At 41.0% G+C, this 15,957-nt stretch overlaps 1 protein-coding gene and 1 pseudogene across 4 annotated transcripts in view; one reads left to right on the top strand and one right to left on the bottom strand.

The window, feature by feature from the left end:
- Positions 1–15,957, top strand: part of Fchsd2 (FCH and double SH3 domains 2) — a 231,214-nt gene that overhangs the window by 154,207 nt on the left and 61,050 nt on the right. The window lies entirely within an intron of this gene.
- LOC125397210 (small ribosomal subunit protein eS25 pseudogene) lies at positions 13,291–14,408 on the bottom strand (annotated as a pseudogene).

The following is a 15,957-nucleotide window of genomic DNA, read 5'->3' as shown; positions in this document are numbered from 1 at the left end:
GCTACTGGAATCATCCTGTTTGCTTACTGGAAGAGCCACCATGCAGCCTTACTGGTTTCCTAGAAAGTAGGAAATTTCCTCCAAGATACTGAAGTGCTTCTTATGAGTCAACTTTTAGTATCTGAATAAGTGTCCAAACCCTTCAGAAAAAGTAAAGTGATAATTGTAGATACCTTAAACTTTAAGGAAGTCAAATTTAATAATTTTAAGACCATTTCTTAGAAAGCGATTGAAGCATAAGAATGGATCTTAGTTTCTTGACCTTTCTTCTTAAATGTCTTTTTCCCCCCTTAGGTACAAGTTAATTTTTATTTCGCCATGAAATTTACATAAACTTTTTTTTAAAAAAAAATACCAATCAAAATTCCCACTTTCTCCCCTCCTCCCACTCCCTCCCATTCCTCCCACCTCCCTAAGAGGTGGCAAGGCACCCTGCCCTGTGGGAAGTCCAAGGCCCTCCCCCACTACATCCAGGCTTAGGAAGGTATGCATCCAAAGAGAATAGGATCCCAAAAAGTCAGTACATGCAGTAGAGACAAATCCCAGTGCCATTGTCATTGACCCCTCAGTCTGCCCCAACTGTCAACTACATTCAGAGGGAAAAGTTAATCCCATGCTCGTTCATTCTCAGTCCAGCTGGAGTTTGTGAGCTCCCATTAGCACAGGCACACTGTATCAGTTGAGTGAACCCCTCTTGGTCCTGACTTCCTTGCTCATCTTCTCCCTCCTTCTGCTCTTCAACTGGACCTTGGGAGCTCAGTCCAGTGCTCTGATGTGGGTCTCTGTCTCTGTCTCCATCCATCATCCATATCACCAATGAAGATTCTATGGTGATATTCAAGATAGTCATCAGTTAAATGTCTTTTTTTTTAAAAAAAAAAAAAACTTAAATATTGTTTGACTCAGCAGAAGTTTTGTTGGATTTGACTTCAGTGTAGATTTGTGTTTATAGTAAGGAAAGCTTAATTCTTTTTTCACAGATTCTTTCTACTTGAAAGACTCACTGTTTTGAATAACTATCAAAAAAGTATAATTTGGCTACAGTATTGCCCTTTGAAAATTCCCTGCATTATTAGTTCAGTAGCTCAGAGTCAGGTTTTTGTTTTCGGTTTTTCAGGAAAGGATTTCTCTGTGTAGCCCTGGCTGTCCTGAGTAGCTTTGTAGATCAGACTGGCCTCAAACAGATCTGTTGCCCCCGCCTTCCAAGTGCTGGGATCAAAGGCATATGCCAGCACTGTCCAACCAGAGTCAGTTTTTTATTAAGTATAAAGAGCAAAAACTTTTGAGACTCTAAGCTTACTGTATTTTTAAAGAAATGAAAAGAAAGCAAAGCAAAGATGTAAAAGAAACAGACTATTTCCTTTCCATTAGTGTCTCATGTCTTAAGTCTTCCCTAGTACGTCAGTGTAAAGAACATTTAGATTACCAATATCTGTAATACTGCTCCATGAACAAAGCTTTATATTCTTCATGCTAAATAATTTCTGATATTTTAGTACGTTAGTGTCAAAAATACATATAAATACAGCATTTGTTGGGCCCTAAAGCCCCACCAAAGAGGAGGTCACCCCAAGAGACATTCTCAGCTTGGTTGATGCAATAGCAAGAGGAATTTTTATTTTGCTGCCACGGCAGAGGTCCCTCAGCCTTGAGAGGAGAAGGACCTCTGCTTTGTCTATTATAGATTCTTTTAAAGGAAAAAAACCACAGAATCAAGGGGGGTAGTACAGAATCAAAAGGGAGAGTCCAGAAATCATTTGTCAACTATTTTGACTAGTTCATTTAATAGTCAGCTAACTCTAATTGGTCAATGCTATGGTGGTTGCTGGGTTGGTTGAACAAGGAGGAACACTTGCAGGTCGTCTGCAGGTCGTCTCACCCCAGTTCCAGGGTCTGGGTCTATAGAAGAAAGACTGCAAAGGGGATGGAAAGTACTCAAAGCTCCAGTGCACGCGTTGTTGGTTACCAGGATCCTGGTTCCCAAGAAGGGGGTGCAGTAATGCTGAGGTGCCCCAAAGTCTTTCACATTTAGATAACACAACCAAAAGATGAATATGAGAATTTTCTGATCAAATTAAAATGTCAAGAATTCTTGTTTATATCAGTTCTGTGTGTTAGGTTCATCTAGTTCAGACATTTGCAGATCTGAACTGCTGCCTAGAAGGTCTCAGCCAGGCCTCTGTAAAGTGCTGTGCCCATCTCATCACTTCCTGGGGATTAGGACCACTGCTCAGAAAGCGCTCTTCTTTGCTACTGGGGTGGTTATTAAACAGAAATCTGTGATTTAAACGTTCAGTTTTTAACAAAAAGGTTTTGGGATCTGGAAAGAAGCTTGAATGGGTGGCCCATACACAGGAGAAAAGGAGTCACTAAAGTATGTTGGGCCAGTGAGATTGCTCAGTGGGTAAGGGCCCTTGAAGTCAAGTTTGATGACCTCAGAACCCACATGATGAAAGAGCCAACTCCTGTAACTTGTTTATTGACCTTCATATGTATATTATAGCATTGCACACAATAAATAAATAAATAAATAAATAAATAAAGTGAGGCTGTTTTTAAGTTTAAAAAAAAAAATGTTGCCAGGCAGTGGGATGCTCACTGTAAATTGGAACCAGACTTGTTTACAGGGTGAGTTCCAGGATGGGCTCCAAAGCTACATAGAGAAACCCTGTCTCTCTATGTTTCTTGTTTGAAAAACAAACAACAACAACAAAAGGAAAGAAGGAAGTCTCCTGCCTGGCAGTGATGGTGCACGCCTTTAATCTCAGTACTGGAAGGTAGGTGGATCTTTGTGAGTTCCATACTAGCCTGGTCTACAGAGTAATTTCTAAGACAACCAGGATTACACAAAGAAACCCTATCTTGAAAAACCAAAACATCAATAAAAATGTCTCCAAGGAACTTTATTCCTGAAGCTAATAGACGCAGATTTTAAATGGCCTATTTTAACATATTCAAAGAACTAAAAAGAACCATGTCTAAACAATTGAAGGAAAATATGAAATTTTTCGAGACAAGGTTTCTCTGTAGCTTTGGAGCATGTCCTGGAACTAGCTCTTGTAGACTAGGCTGGCCTTGAACTCATAGAGATCTGCCTGCCTCTGCCTTGTGAGTGCTGGGATTGAAGGCATGCACCACCACAGCCCAGCTCAAAGAGATAGAAATTATTAAAGAGAAATTTAAAGTTAAAAAATGAAATAACTGTACTAGAGTCTAGTTTAGTGTTGAGCACTTGTCTAACATTTTAAGGTCATAATTGAGTTCCTCAGTGTAATAGTAAAGGTAAAATGCTGCAGGTCTCCGAGTGGCTGCAGCAGGCAGCAGGTCATGAGACCACGCTGCAGGTCTCCAAAGGCGGCTGGTCCTGGGCAGGGAGCTACGCAGCAGGTGAGAGGCAGAGGCATGGATAGACATGCCATGCAGAGTGAGGTTGGATATTTATTTAGTGGGTTATGGAAGGGAAAGGGGAGAAGAACAGAGAGAGAGAGAGGGAGAGGTGCATGGTGGCAGAAATCAGTTGCCTTTTGCTAGCCTCCCCTGGCTGCCAGGCAAGGGGGGAGGGGGAGAGGGGGAGGTGAGCCACAGCAGCAGCTACCTCTCTGGGAGAGACAGAAAAAGGGAGGGACTCAGACTGAAAGCTGAAGATCAGGGGGGAGGAAGTGGGCGTGGTTTGCCTCTTAAAGGAACAGGACAGATCATTACACTCAGTACTGCATAAATAAATAAATATTGAAAGGATTTAGCAACAAATTGAGCTAGTAGAAGCGTCTGTGAATTTGAAGGCAAATGCATCATGATTATCCGGTCCAAGAATGAGTGGTTAATATTGGTCTGCTTTGAAAGACAATGCATAATAAGGTTTGGTGTGGTAATATACAAACACTTCTTACCATAGCATTTGAGAGGTAGAGTCAAGAGAATTAAGAGTTCAAATCCATGGCTAGGCCTAGTGGTGCATACCCTTGATGCCAGCACTCAGGAAGCAGAGGAAGCCGAATCTCTAAGTTTGAGGCTAGCCTCATCTACATAGTAAGTGCTAAGACAACCAGGACTCCAGGACTACATAGAGAGACTCTGTCTCAAAAAAAAAAAAGGAAGAAAATTCAAGTCCAGCCTCAGTTGCATTCCAAGTTCAAAACCAGCCTTGATTATATGAAACCTGTTTCAAAAAAAACAAATGTAAAAGAAGTCAGTGTATAAAGCAATAATTATAAAGTATTGTGATGTTTTATAATGCTAAGATATGTTTTGCACAGCAGTAATTGCCAGAGAGGGGAGAAAGTGGAGCAATGCAGGAGCAGAGCTACTATTATACTGTATTAATCTAAACTGTAGTAAATAGGAACGAGCTGCATTCCCACCGAGATCCCGGCTCCCTGGCTAGTTTACACCGAAATAATTTCATGGAAACTGTATTCATTTAAACACTGCCTGGCCCATTATTTCTAGCCTCTTATTGGCTAACTCTTACATATTGATCTAACCCATTTCTAATAATCTGTATCACCACTTGACTGTGGCTTACCAGGATGAGTCTAACGAGCATGCATCTGTCTCAGGCCGGAGAATCATAGTGTCTGCCTGACTCTACTTCTTTCTCCCAGCATTCTGTTCGGTCTACTCCACCTATCTAAATCCTGCCCTATCAAAAAGCCAAGGCAGTTTCTTTATTAACCAATGAAAGTAACACATAGACAGAAGATCCTCCTACATCATTTCCCCTTTTTCTGTTTAAACAAAAAAGAAAGGCTTTTACTTTAACATAGTAAAATTACATACAACAAAACAGTTATAAAGCAAGAATTACAGTTACAATATTTATATCTACTTTATTTTTTATCATAACTAAGGAAAACTATAACTATTTATTCTTCAACTCCACAAAGACTCCAGAAGGTTATAATACTACCTAAGTAAACAAGAAGTAAGCAACTTCCAAAACTCTAGAAATGACAGAGACATCTCGCTGCCTGTACAGTCACCCAAAGTTCCTCTGTACCGTTGGAGCATCCATCTTCAGCCTACAGGCCCATAGTTTCCAACAGACATTTCCATGAAGCAGGAAATTTCAAAGGCAGTTCAGTCACTATCTGCTGTGTCCTGCAGAATGTCTCGCAGGCTCTTTCATGAATCAGGAACCCCGAAAGACCATCTCACCTTTAGGCAAGTTCAGCAGTCCTCTCTCTGTGGGTTCTTTGTGTCCAGTTTATGCATCAGTTCAGGCAAGAGCAGTTTCTTGCCCAAATGGCTAACCAACTCCATAAGGGGCTTCTTCGATGCCCATCTTCCTCTTGAAGTAGATTGGTGCTGCCAGGAGCAGACGTGTCTCATTGTCATGAAAAGTCCTAAGTTATTAAAACATTAAATGCCATATTCTGTAGTCTTTGAAAGATATGAAGAATGCCTATCTAACTGAAATATATCTCTATATATCCAGAAAATCCAACTAACATGACTATAAGCTTGACTGTTACTGATGATTATCCATTAACAACCTATATTTCCTTATTATACATTATATTTTTAAAATGAACTACACAATCACAATACCTTAATCAGGATCAAAAATACATATACATATAACAAAATTGACCTTAAAATCCATACCAGTGCAAATTATTCATATCTATATCATATCCCCCTTTAAATGTAAAAGAATATTTATAAACAATATTTGAAAACATGGGAGCAGTTTTTTCTCTCCAAACTGCTTCCTGCTGTATGGGGGTGCTATTAATCAGGTCTTTTATGGTGTAACCTGTGTGCCAGGTTCATCTCAGTTGGCAGTTGAGTGAAGTAATTTTTTGAGGGTGTTCACAACAACCTTTCAGGAGGGTGTGGTCTATCATACCATATTGGGATAGAAGCAATCCACAGGGTCTCATCCTCTGTGAAAACAAAAGAACTTTTCCAAAGCATCATAACCTTAGATCCAAATTTTGAAGTCTAGATATTTTCAAAATATCTATCTTGGATTAGTTCGGCAGCATTTATAAACAAATATCTTTTAGCAGCTGTTGCTCCTTCCCCAGCATTCAAACAATTCAAAGAGAACATAATAGCATACAGTATCAAGATTCTCTGTGTGTTTTCCATCTTTGTGCGGCTTTATTTTAAACTCTATTTCTTTTATTTTTACTTTTAACTTTTGACTTTTTGAGACATGTTCTCTGTATATCTTTGTCCTGGAATTCCCCCTGTAAACCAGGCTATCCTTGAACTCACAGAGATCCACTTGCCTCTGCCTCCCCAGTGCTGGGATTAAATGGGTATGCTACAACACCTTGAAGTCACAGAGATCTGTCTGCCTCTGCCTCCCAGGCATTGGGATTAAAGGTGTGTACCACCACACCCAACTACTCTCTTCTTTTTTTCACTTTAAGAACTTTAACCTTTAGCCTGCATATATTTTTAACACACTGTAAACCATTTAGAGGTTTTCTTCGTCTTTGAATCTATTTTTACTATATATTGCTCTCTTTTTCTGACTATATGAGTCTTTAAGGAGAGGATTAAAGTCGTGGCTCTCTGCTTCTTTCTCCCAGCATTCTGTTCTGTCTACTCTGCCTATCTAAGGTGCTGTCCTATCAAAAGCCAAGGCAGTTTCTTTATTAACCAGTAAAAGTAACATATAGACAGATGACCGTCCTACATCTCTAAACCAGATTGCTTTGAAATAAAATGCTATTTGTAGCCTCTAGACACATCACAAACACATTAAAAACATTGGGAAAGAAACAAGGTAAATAAAATGGCACATAAAAATACCTTTTCTTTTTTGTTTTTTTGAGACAAGGTTTCTCTGGGTAGCCCTGCCTATTCTAGAACTCACTCTATAGACCAGGCTGGCCTCAAACTCACAGAGATCCACCTGTCTCTGCCTCCTGAGTGCTGGTAGAAATACCTCTTAACAGACTCCGTGAGAAGCTATAATTTCATTTTGTACTAGAATGATAATGCTAGGAAGTGGTGGAACTGGGATTTGAATGCAGGTATATGCAATTGGAGACTTGTTCTTGGCTTATGCTGTAGCGCCCTGCAACCTAAGTCTTCCAGGACTGCAGCACAGTCACAAGCAGATGACTGGCTTCTGTTCGTGCCAGCAGCTGCTTCTTGATTGACTGCCACAAACTTTAGAAAAGCAGGATTAGGGGCTGGAGAGATGGTTCAGTGGTTAAGAGCACTTCCAAAAGACCTGGGTTCAACACCCAGCACCCACATGGCAGCTCACAGCTGTCTGTAGTTCCCGGTCTAGGGGATCCGACATTCTCATACAGAGTATATATAGGCAAAACAAAAGTGCACATTAAATAAATAAATAAACCTTTTTTAAAAAAAGAAAAGTAGAATTAGACTTTTTCCTTGCTACGCTTTGTAATTCAGACAAAAGTGTCTTGTTTACTTCCTCTTACAGAACCTAAAGTAACTTAGAACTTTTAAGTAAAATGACCAAGTATAAAACTAGATAAGGTGTTCCTAATTTTACTTCATATCAGTTGACGAATTGAGTCATGGATTAAGGTATTTACACTTAAGAAATGCAACCTGAGACATGGCCTTGGTTCCTTTAGATTTATTAAACAAAAAAGTTATTTTGGTTTTTTTATACTGGTACAACTTGAGACTTCTGAAAAAGGTAAACAAAAGCAAGTTGGCAATCAGCATCTTATTCCATAGTCAGCAGAGAAGTGAAGGATTTTGTGATTTAACTTTAAGACAGCTCATCTTTATCGTCTTGATGTTTGTGTTAGGAATATTTCTTAGAACAAGCCTCTCCATTGATGTAAATAATTCCAATCAAACAAAATAAAAGACACCCATGTTTAATGCAGTGCTCCCAAGTAGCCCCAGGATAGCATGGAGAGGGAAAGAAAGGACAGGGAAGACCATGTGAATCCCGGAGACCACGTGTTCATTCTCTGGAGGCAGTTTAAATAGCCTATGGGAGTGGTCTTGACCTTTCCTGGGGAGGGGTCACTGTTTGGTGGGCTTTCTTGACCCCCCCCCCGAGGAGGGGTCACTGTTTGGTGGGCCTTCTTGACCCTCCCTGAGGAGGGGTCACTGTTTGGTGGGCTTTCTTGGAAGTAGAATTTGGACTAAGACAACTCCCAGGGGAGGGGGCTTGAAATGGAGTTTCCTGCCCAGTATTCCGCCAGGGCCTGGGATGAGGCCCCCGACTAAATATTTCAGACAGTTTGTTTCCTTGTCTTTCACCCAGCACTGTTTTAGAAATGCCCACTGTTCTCAGAGAGAGGAAAGTTTGTTTTTCTAGCTGTGTGGAAGAAGAACTCAGCATAATGCTGAATATAGAATCTGACCTTCCTGCATCTAAATAAGGAGGCCACTGTTTAAAGTTCTCTCTTGAGGGGAAATTACATCAAATGCTTAGAAAAATGACATGGTATTTTTCTCCTAATTCCTGATTCATCATGATTTTCCTCTTTGAGCAAGTTCCAGGAAATTTATATGAGTAGGCATATATATATGAATCTATATCTGAATAGGGTACCCTAGAATTCCCCCCCTTTCCATCTTATTTTGAATACGTGTCCTTATTGTTAGGAAAAAATCCTAAGACAAGCCACTCTGCCAGCACAAAAAAATCCAATTAAGTCAAATTAAACCGAATTAAAATGCCCATGTTTTATTAAGTGCAATGCTCTCGGGGTGGCCAAGAGCAAGGCAGGGGAGACAGGAAACCAGGGAGCACATGCAAACCTGAGACCAGGTGTTCCTCCTCTGGGAGTCCACTTAAATACCCTGTGGGAGTGGTCCTGACCAGGACCTGACATGCTGGGGTTTGGAGTCCAGAGCAATGCAACTCCTAGGCCAGGGGGCTGGGATGGATTTTAGGGACTAAGGTGACACTCCCAACTTAACACTTAGGAACTTCAATCTCATACTCAATGGATTTTAGAGATCGTGCAGATAGGATGAGTAAAGAAGCCAGGAAAACTATGTAGAAAAACATTTCCATTTAGTCTGTAGCTTACTGCAAAGAAACAGGTGCTTGAAGGTATTCAAATTCATTTTGTTGTTGTTGTTTTAATGCTGTTGAACCATTCAAGTGTGCTGATTGAAGGCCCTGTGGTTTCTCAATTTAGGTATTTCAGAATTTTTGTCCTAAATACTTACAGTAAGGGCCTGAAGAGTTGGTTCAACAGTTAAGAACACTTGCTGATCTTGGAGAGGACCTGGGATCAATTCCCAGCACCCACGTGGTGGCTCACAACTGTCTGTAATTTCAATCCCACGAGTTCTAGCCCCCTCTTCTGACCTCCATGGGCACTGGTCATACACATGGTACACATGCATACATAGAGCCTAAGCAATCATACACATAAAACAATTTTAAAAGGCTTTAGTAATTTGTATTAAATAATAGGCTTTTTGTAACATGACAATAGATTCCTCTGCAGATACAGTAAGCCAGATCAAGCCGAATTAAAAAAGCAAAAGAACAGATTTAGCCGGGTGGTGGTGGTGCATGCCTTTAATCCCAGCACTTGGGAGGCAGAGGCAGGTGGATCTCTGTGAGTTCTAAGCCAGCCTGGTCTACAAGAGCTAGTTCCATGACAGGCTCCAAAGCTACAGAGAAACCCTGTCTCGGGGGGGGGGGGGGGGAGATTTATTCTAGCAAAGCAACTCCCAGATGAGCCGTCAGGTCCCAGAGATTGGGGAGAGTGGGGATTGAGAAGTCACAGGGCGAACTAAGCAGGGACCTTATATGCCCTGTAGGAGAGGGGTGATGATGTGTCTGCCACAATATGGGTTTGTGCCCCAAGTAATATTTTTATGGCTTATTTAACTTTATTTTATGTACATTGGTGTGTCAGATCTCCTGCTACTGGATCTTTAGACAGTTGTGAGCTGCCATGTGGGCGCTGGGAATTGAACCCAGTCCTCTGGAAGAGCAGTCAGTGCTCTTAACCACTGAGCCATCTCTCCAGCCGCTAAAGCTGACCAATTTAGATGGGGTCTTGGGCTGCTGGCAACTTCAGAGGACTAGCTGCTAAGAATGCGGAAGTGGGCTTTTTGGCTCCTTTTCTTTGTTAGTGATTCTCTGAGAGGGCAGGATTTGGAGAGAGAGAAATGGGGCTTTGTGGATCAGGCAGGAATGATTCTTCTATCATTTATCATTTAAATAACTCTTTCTTTAAGGGGGATGGAGTGATAACACAGTAGTTAAGAGTACCTGCTGCTCATGCAGAAGACACAAATTCATTTCTCAGCACTTTAGGCTGCTTACAATTTCCTGCTTCAAGAGAGGGATTTGATAGTCTCCCCTCTAGACTCTAGTCTCCGTTAGCACCCACAGATATTATAATGATTTCAGCTACATAAGGCTGATACTTCTGGGTTCTGGAGCCATGCATGTGCAGATGAAGGTACCTGAATGTTAAAGGGCCCTGCGTGACTCACATGCACGCATGTGTGGTTAAGTCCACGATGACTCAGAATAAGCCCTTGTACATTCATGTTTACATCCACTATTACTCAGCTAAGCCCTTGTCCACATGCATGAGCCCATCATCCTCATCTGCATATGATGTAGTCACGTCAACTCCCTGTGCACATGCGCTAGACAGCTTTAAAAAACCTGAACACACCATCCTTCTCTCCCTGTACGCAGATTCCCCAGGCCTGTACGCACCCCCTCTAATAAACTCCTAAGCAGATTTGTTGCCGTGTTTCCTTCTCGCCCGCACCAGGTAATTTCATTGGTGCCATGACCAATGTAATGGATTAATTTAAAAAGCTGTAGGTTCCCAGCTGCTGCAGCAGCAGAAACACTGCAGGTCCCCGAGTGGTGACAGTGGACCATGCGGCAGCAGGCAGCAAAGAGCGGCGCAGTTCCAAGTGGCTGCTGCAGGCCACGAGGAGGGACAGACAGATGCGCGCGCCATGAGACCACGCTGCAGGTGTCCGAAGGCAGCTGGTCCCAGGTAGGGAGACAGGCAGCGGCCAGTGAGAGACAGAGACATGGATAGGCACATCATGTAGAGTGCGGTTGGATATATATTCAGTGGGTTATGGAAGAGGGGAGAGACAGAGACAGAGAAACAGAGGGGGGAAGGGGAGAATGGAGCAAGGCAGAAGCAGCCTCTTTGGGGTAGAGATAGAAAAGGAAGGAACTCAGGCTGTAAGCTGAAGATCAGCCTGCCTCAGCAGACTAGGGGAGGAGAGAGGGGAGAGTGGGAATGGCTTGTCTCTTAAAGAGACAGGACAGACCATTACAGTTATAAATAACTGAAAATAAATCTTAAAAATAGTTATTGCTTTAAATTTATAAGAAACATACGTCATTTGGATTTACTTAATTGAGTCTGAAATAAAAATTGTTTATAATAAAAAGCAGAGGAAGAATCCCTGAGTGTGTGAAATCCTGAGTGAATGTGTGTTGACATGGGCACAGCTATGCCAAGTTCTCCAAGGCCTTGGACCCATGGAAAATTGGCAAATCCATTATTACTGTATGGGGCAGGCCAAAGAGGATGGCAAAGTCTTGATTGCAAATGACTATAGTGTATGCAAAAACCAGCAACAAACTTCCTCCTCACAGTTGTTTATAACCCACAGCCTGCTGCCCACAGAACCTCTTACCAAGACTAGCTAACCTCCCCCATCCTGTCCCTAAAAAACATACTGTGGTCCTGAGTTGCCCACAGTAGCAAGTACCTCACCTGCCCCCAGCTTTTCTGTGTGTGTCTGTGTATCTGTCCTTTCTTCATTCCCTCACCATCCCTAGTCAGAGTTCAATGACCTAAGACATGAGGGCCTCAGCAATCTACTGTAAGGCTTTTGATCTGTTTAGTTGAAGAGAAATAAAAGTATAGGAAAGCAAAGTACTTACACAATCAATTACCTAGGCAAATCAATGTATTTATTTTTTAAGATTTATTTATTAAGTGTAGAGTGTTCTGCCTGCATGCATGCCTGCAGGCCAGAAGAAGGCACCAGATTTCATTATAGAGGGTTGTGACCCACCATGTGTTTGCTGGGAATTTAACTCGGGACCTTTAGAAGAGCGAACCACTGACTCATCTTAACTCCTAACCACTGAGTCATCTTTCCAGCCCAAGGTATTTCTTATAATGTAACAAAAACACAGTTTGGAACGTGGCTGATATGAACTTCAGTTATTATGTAATGAAGTTTTATCTTGTGCACATACTGTTGTGTGATAATTTTTGTTCTGACAAATAATGAGCAAGACAGGGAAGAGTGGATAGAGAAAAGGCATGTTTGGAAGCTTAGAAGCAAAAGAGAAGACTTGTAGAGTCAGAAGATGCACAAATTAGGAAAAGTGGCAGTGGAGGGGAATGAAGGGGCAGACATAAGCCATCTAGAACATGTAGTTGATGGTGAAGTTTAAAACAAAACTGTCCCCTGAGTATAATGCATAGCTAATGAACAGTGTTGAACAGTCATAGAAAGTACACAATTCAGAAATATCCTCCTGGCTACAGTGTAAAATGTGTTGGCAGGGCCAGGCATGGTAACATACCTTTAATCTAAGTATTCCAGAGACAAAGACAGGCAAATCTCTTGAGTTCGGGGCCAGCCTAGCCTTCATGTGCGAGTCACGCCAGCCAGGGCTACATAATAAGATCTTGCAAAAAGAAAAAAGAAAGAAAAGACAAAAACAACTGGATATAAGAAATCATTGGGAAAAGCTAAGTAAGAAATAACAAAAGTACTTTGAAGCTAGTAATGTAGTTTTGTGTTAAAGTGTGTGCTTTGCATGTGTGAAGTGCAAAAGTTTGATACCTAGCACTGCTAAAATTAATTAACTTTTAAAGGCTTTTATTTCTGTTCCTTTCTTGTCTTTTCTTCCCTGCTTTCTGGAACTCATACTCATACAGTTGATACTCAGTAGCAAAATCATTCAGAGTACATGGGAATTACGTTTGCCTTAAAATGCATGCCTTGTTCATGATACCTTTATTATGTGTTGTACATAAGTAGAATGTTTTGAGTGGTTTCTTGCAAATAAGATTATTATTTCTAACTTTAAACCTTCATATTGGGAGCTGTTTGTCTCTTTTTAAAACAAATTCATGAAAATCATGACTTAAGGTAGAAATTTTTATTCCAACTCCACACGCCCCAGTATATGATGACGTTCACGACTACATGAAGATTGTATGTAAGGCATTTGCAGTGCTAGGGTTTCTAGTACTCAGTGTTGCCTTCTAGTGGTGAAATATGAACGATTTAGCATTATTGTTAATAATAATGATAATAGTAAAGTTTTATTTTTCCAAATGTACAGTTGATTGAACCTGTTCATGCCTTTTCACCAGAAGCTGGACCATCTCCTCCGTTTGTGTTTCTGGTGTAAATTACTTCATCTTTGCTTTAAAACCAGTTTGATAAGTCCTTTACTAAGTAGCTCTGGAGGGGAAACCATGACTCTTCAGTCTCTCAGACACCACAAGTGGAGTAATTAGCTTACAGTTGTGAACTTTCTTACAAAATTTGTTGTATGGAGCAATCTAGTCAAACAGGACTTGATTGTTGAACTTGTCCTGAACTTTGCCTTTGAACTGTTTCCTTTCAGCCTTGCCACCAGACTTATCTACTGGGTTTTTGTCTGTTTTGGCCAACTTTCTGGCATCTTTCTGGTCATCCTTGGGTGGCCCTAGTAGAGCTCGGAAAGTAGTGATGATTACTCAAGATTCAGCGTTACTACTCATTGCTTTGGGAACAAGTGTGTGTGTGTGTGTGTGTGTGTGTGTGTGTGTGTGTGTGTGTGTGTGTGTGTGATGGTATTGTTGTTGTTTTGTCAATTTAATATTTTTTAATATAATACTTTTGCTTGATGTAGTAGCCAAGTACAAAATACAGAAAGAACTAACTATAAAACTTCTATAGAAGATTCTTATAAATAACACTAACATATAAGGAATAAAAGAAAAAACAGCAATGCTAGATGATATCAAAATTTACTTCTGGTTGTCCTGAAATTCACTCTGTAGCCCAGGCTGGCCTCAAACTCAGAGATCTGCCTGCCTCTACCTGGGATTAAAGGTGTTTGCCACCACTGCCTGACTTAAAAGTTTATCTTTCTCTCCTAAGTAAATTGGGAGCATGGGGACCTTGGGGGAGGATAGAAGGGAAAAGGGGAGAGGCAGGGAGGGGAACAGAGAGAAATGTAGAGCTCAATAAATATCAAATATATATATCAAGCCCATTCTACAGAGAAACCCTGTCGGGGGTTGGGGGAAATGCAAGCCCATTGTAATTATGGTTCTGAAGCCAAGGAAGGGACAACACCTGGTGTGACAATGACAGTGACCGTGTTCACGTGTACCTGAACCAGCTCTGCGTGGTGACATAAGTCTGTGATCCCAGGACTCTGTAAGCAGAGGCAGGAGGATGAGTTTGAGACCAGTCTGGGCCATACACCCCACCCTGTCTCTGAAAGAAAAGGTGGGGTGGGGGGATCCCTGTATTCCGTTCACACAAACATCCATGGTGAAATGGCAGGTGTGGAGGCTGCTTCAGGATAAGAATGGGGAAGAGGCAGCTAATAAGCCATGACCACTGACAGCCACAAGGGAGGGATGGATAGGCAGAAATCGCATCTTTAGACACTCTGCTTTCATGTTTGTAAAATTACTTCACAGTAGAAACTTTTTAAAAATCGTGTGTTACATTCCCTACAATAACAATTCATAATGTTGAAAAAAGAAAAGAAACATTTTTAGCCATACTGGCAGCCCAGTCTCTTGAACTGTAAAGAATAAACCCAATGGTGTTGACAGAGAAAAAAAAATTATCTTTCGCCAGGTGGTGGTGGTGCATGCCTTTGATCCTAGCACTTGGAGACAGAGGCAGGTGGATCTCTGTGAGTTTGAGGCCAGCCTCGTCGACAAGAGCTAGTTCCAGGACAGCCAGAGCTACATAGAGAAACCCTGTCTAAAAAAAAGTTTAAGTAGGTAGTTCTCCAAAGAAAATAGAGCAATATCTAGTAAAACATGCAAGGATACTCAGCATCATTGATAATAGAGTCATGAAACTTAAAGTCATGATGATATACCATCTCCAGAACACAGAACAAGGGGACTGAAGAGATGGCTTAGAGGTTAAGAGCACTGACTGTTTTTCCGGAGAACCTGGGTTCAGTTCCTAGCACCTGCCTGATGACTGGCAACCATCTGTAACTACAGTCTAAGGTGGTCTAACATTCTCTTCTGATGGCCATGTACAGGTGTGATGTACAGACATACATTCAGGCAAACATTCATACACATAAAATAATAAAATCTCAACAACAACACCAATAAAAAACACAAAGCAGAACACACACACACCAAGAAATAAATGGTGGCAAGGGTATAGTAAAATTGGAATCTTCATGTATTGCTGGTTAATAAGGGACAGCACTTTGGAAAACAAAGTTGCCATATGGCCAAAGAAAATTCTTCTCCTGTGTATATCCTTAGAGAACTAGAAGCAGATATCAAAGCTAAAATAAAGGTTACAGTGAAACTCCAAAACAAAATTTATTTGGAAGTAATAAAAATAATATTGAAATCTGAACACTTGCATGAATATCTAGGAAACTAAGGAAAGGTTGGCAGTTTTTGTTGGGATAAGGAAATGTACTTGAGCCATTATTTTAAAAAAGCACATTGGCACTCTGAGAGAACTGGCTAGATCAGAGAATACTATGCACAGAGCTAGGCTACATTCCAGTTTTGTCAGTTGATGAGAAGAGAAAAATGCAGACTTAAAGATAAGACTGCTGTTTTGATGGGTTGGAATGGCAGTAAAGTTCTTGGAACCGTTGTTGGGACCTGAGTGGTTTTCTCTTTGGCCTCTCTGTTTTAGATGTATATAACAGGAATGTTTTCTATGTAGATAATCAAACAAAACGTGCATAAATGTTCATAACATTTTATGTTTTCGCTCAGATTGCTCTGTAGCAGATATATACAAAATTCTAAT

This window comes from Myodes glareolus, chromosome 7 (assembly GCF_982192425.1).
Source record: "Myodes glareolus chromosome 7, mMyoGla1.1, whole genome shotgun sequence".
Taxonomy (NCBI): Eukaryota; Metazoa; Chordata; class Mammalia; order Rodentia; family Cricetidae; genus Myodes; species Myodes glareolus.
Note: the sequence above shows the minus strand (reverse complement) of the source record. Positions and strands in the feature narration are given on the sequence as shown.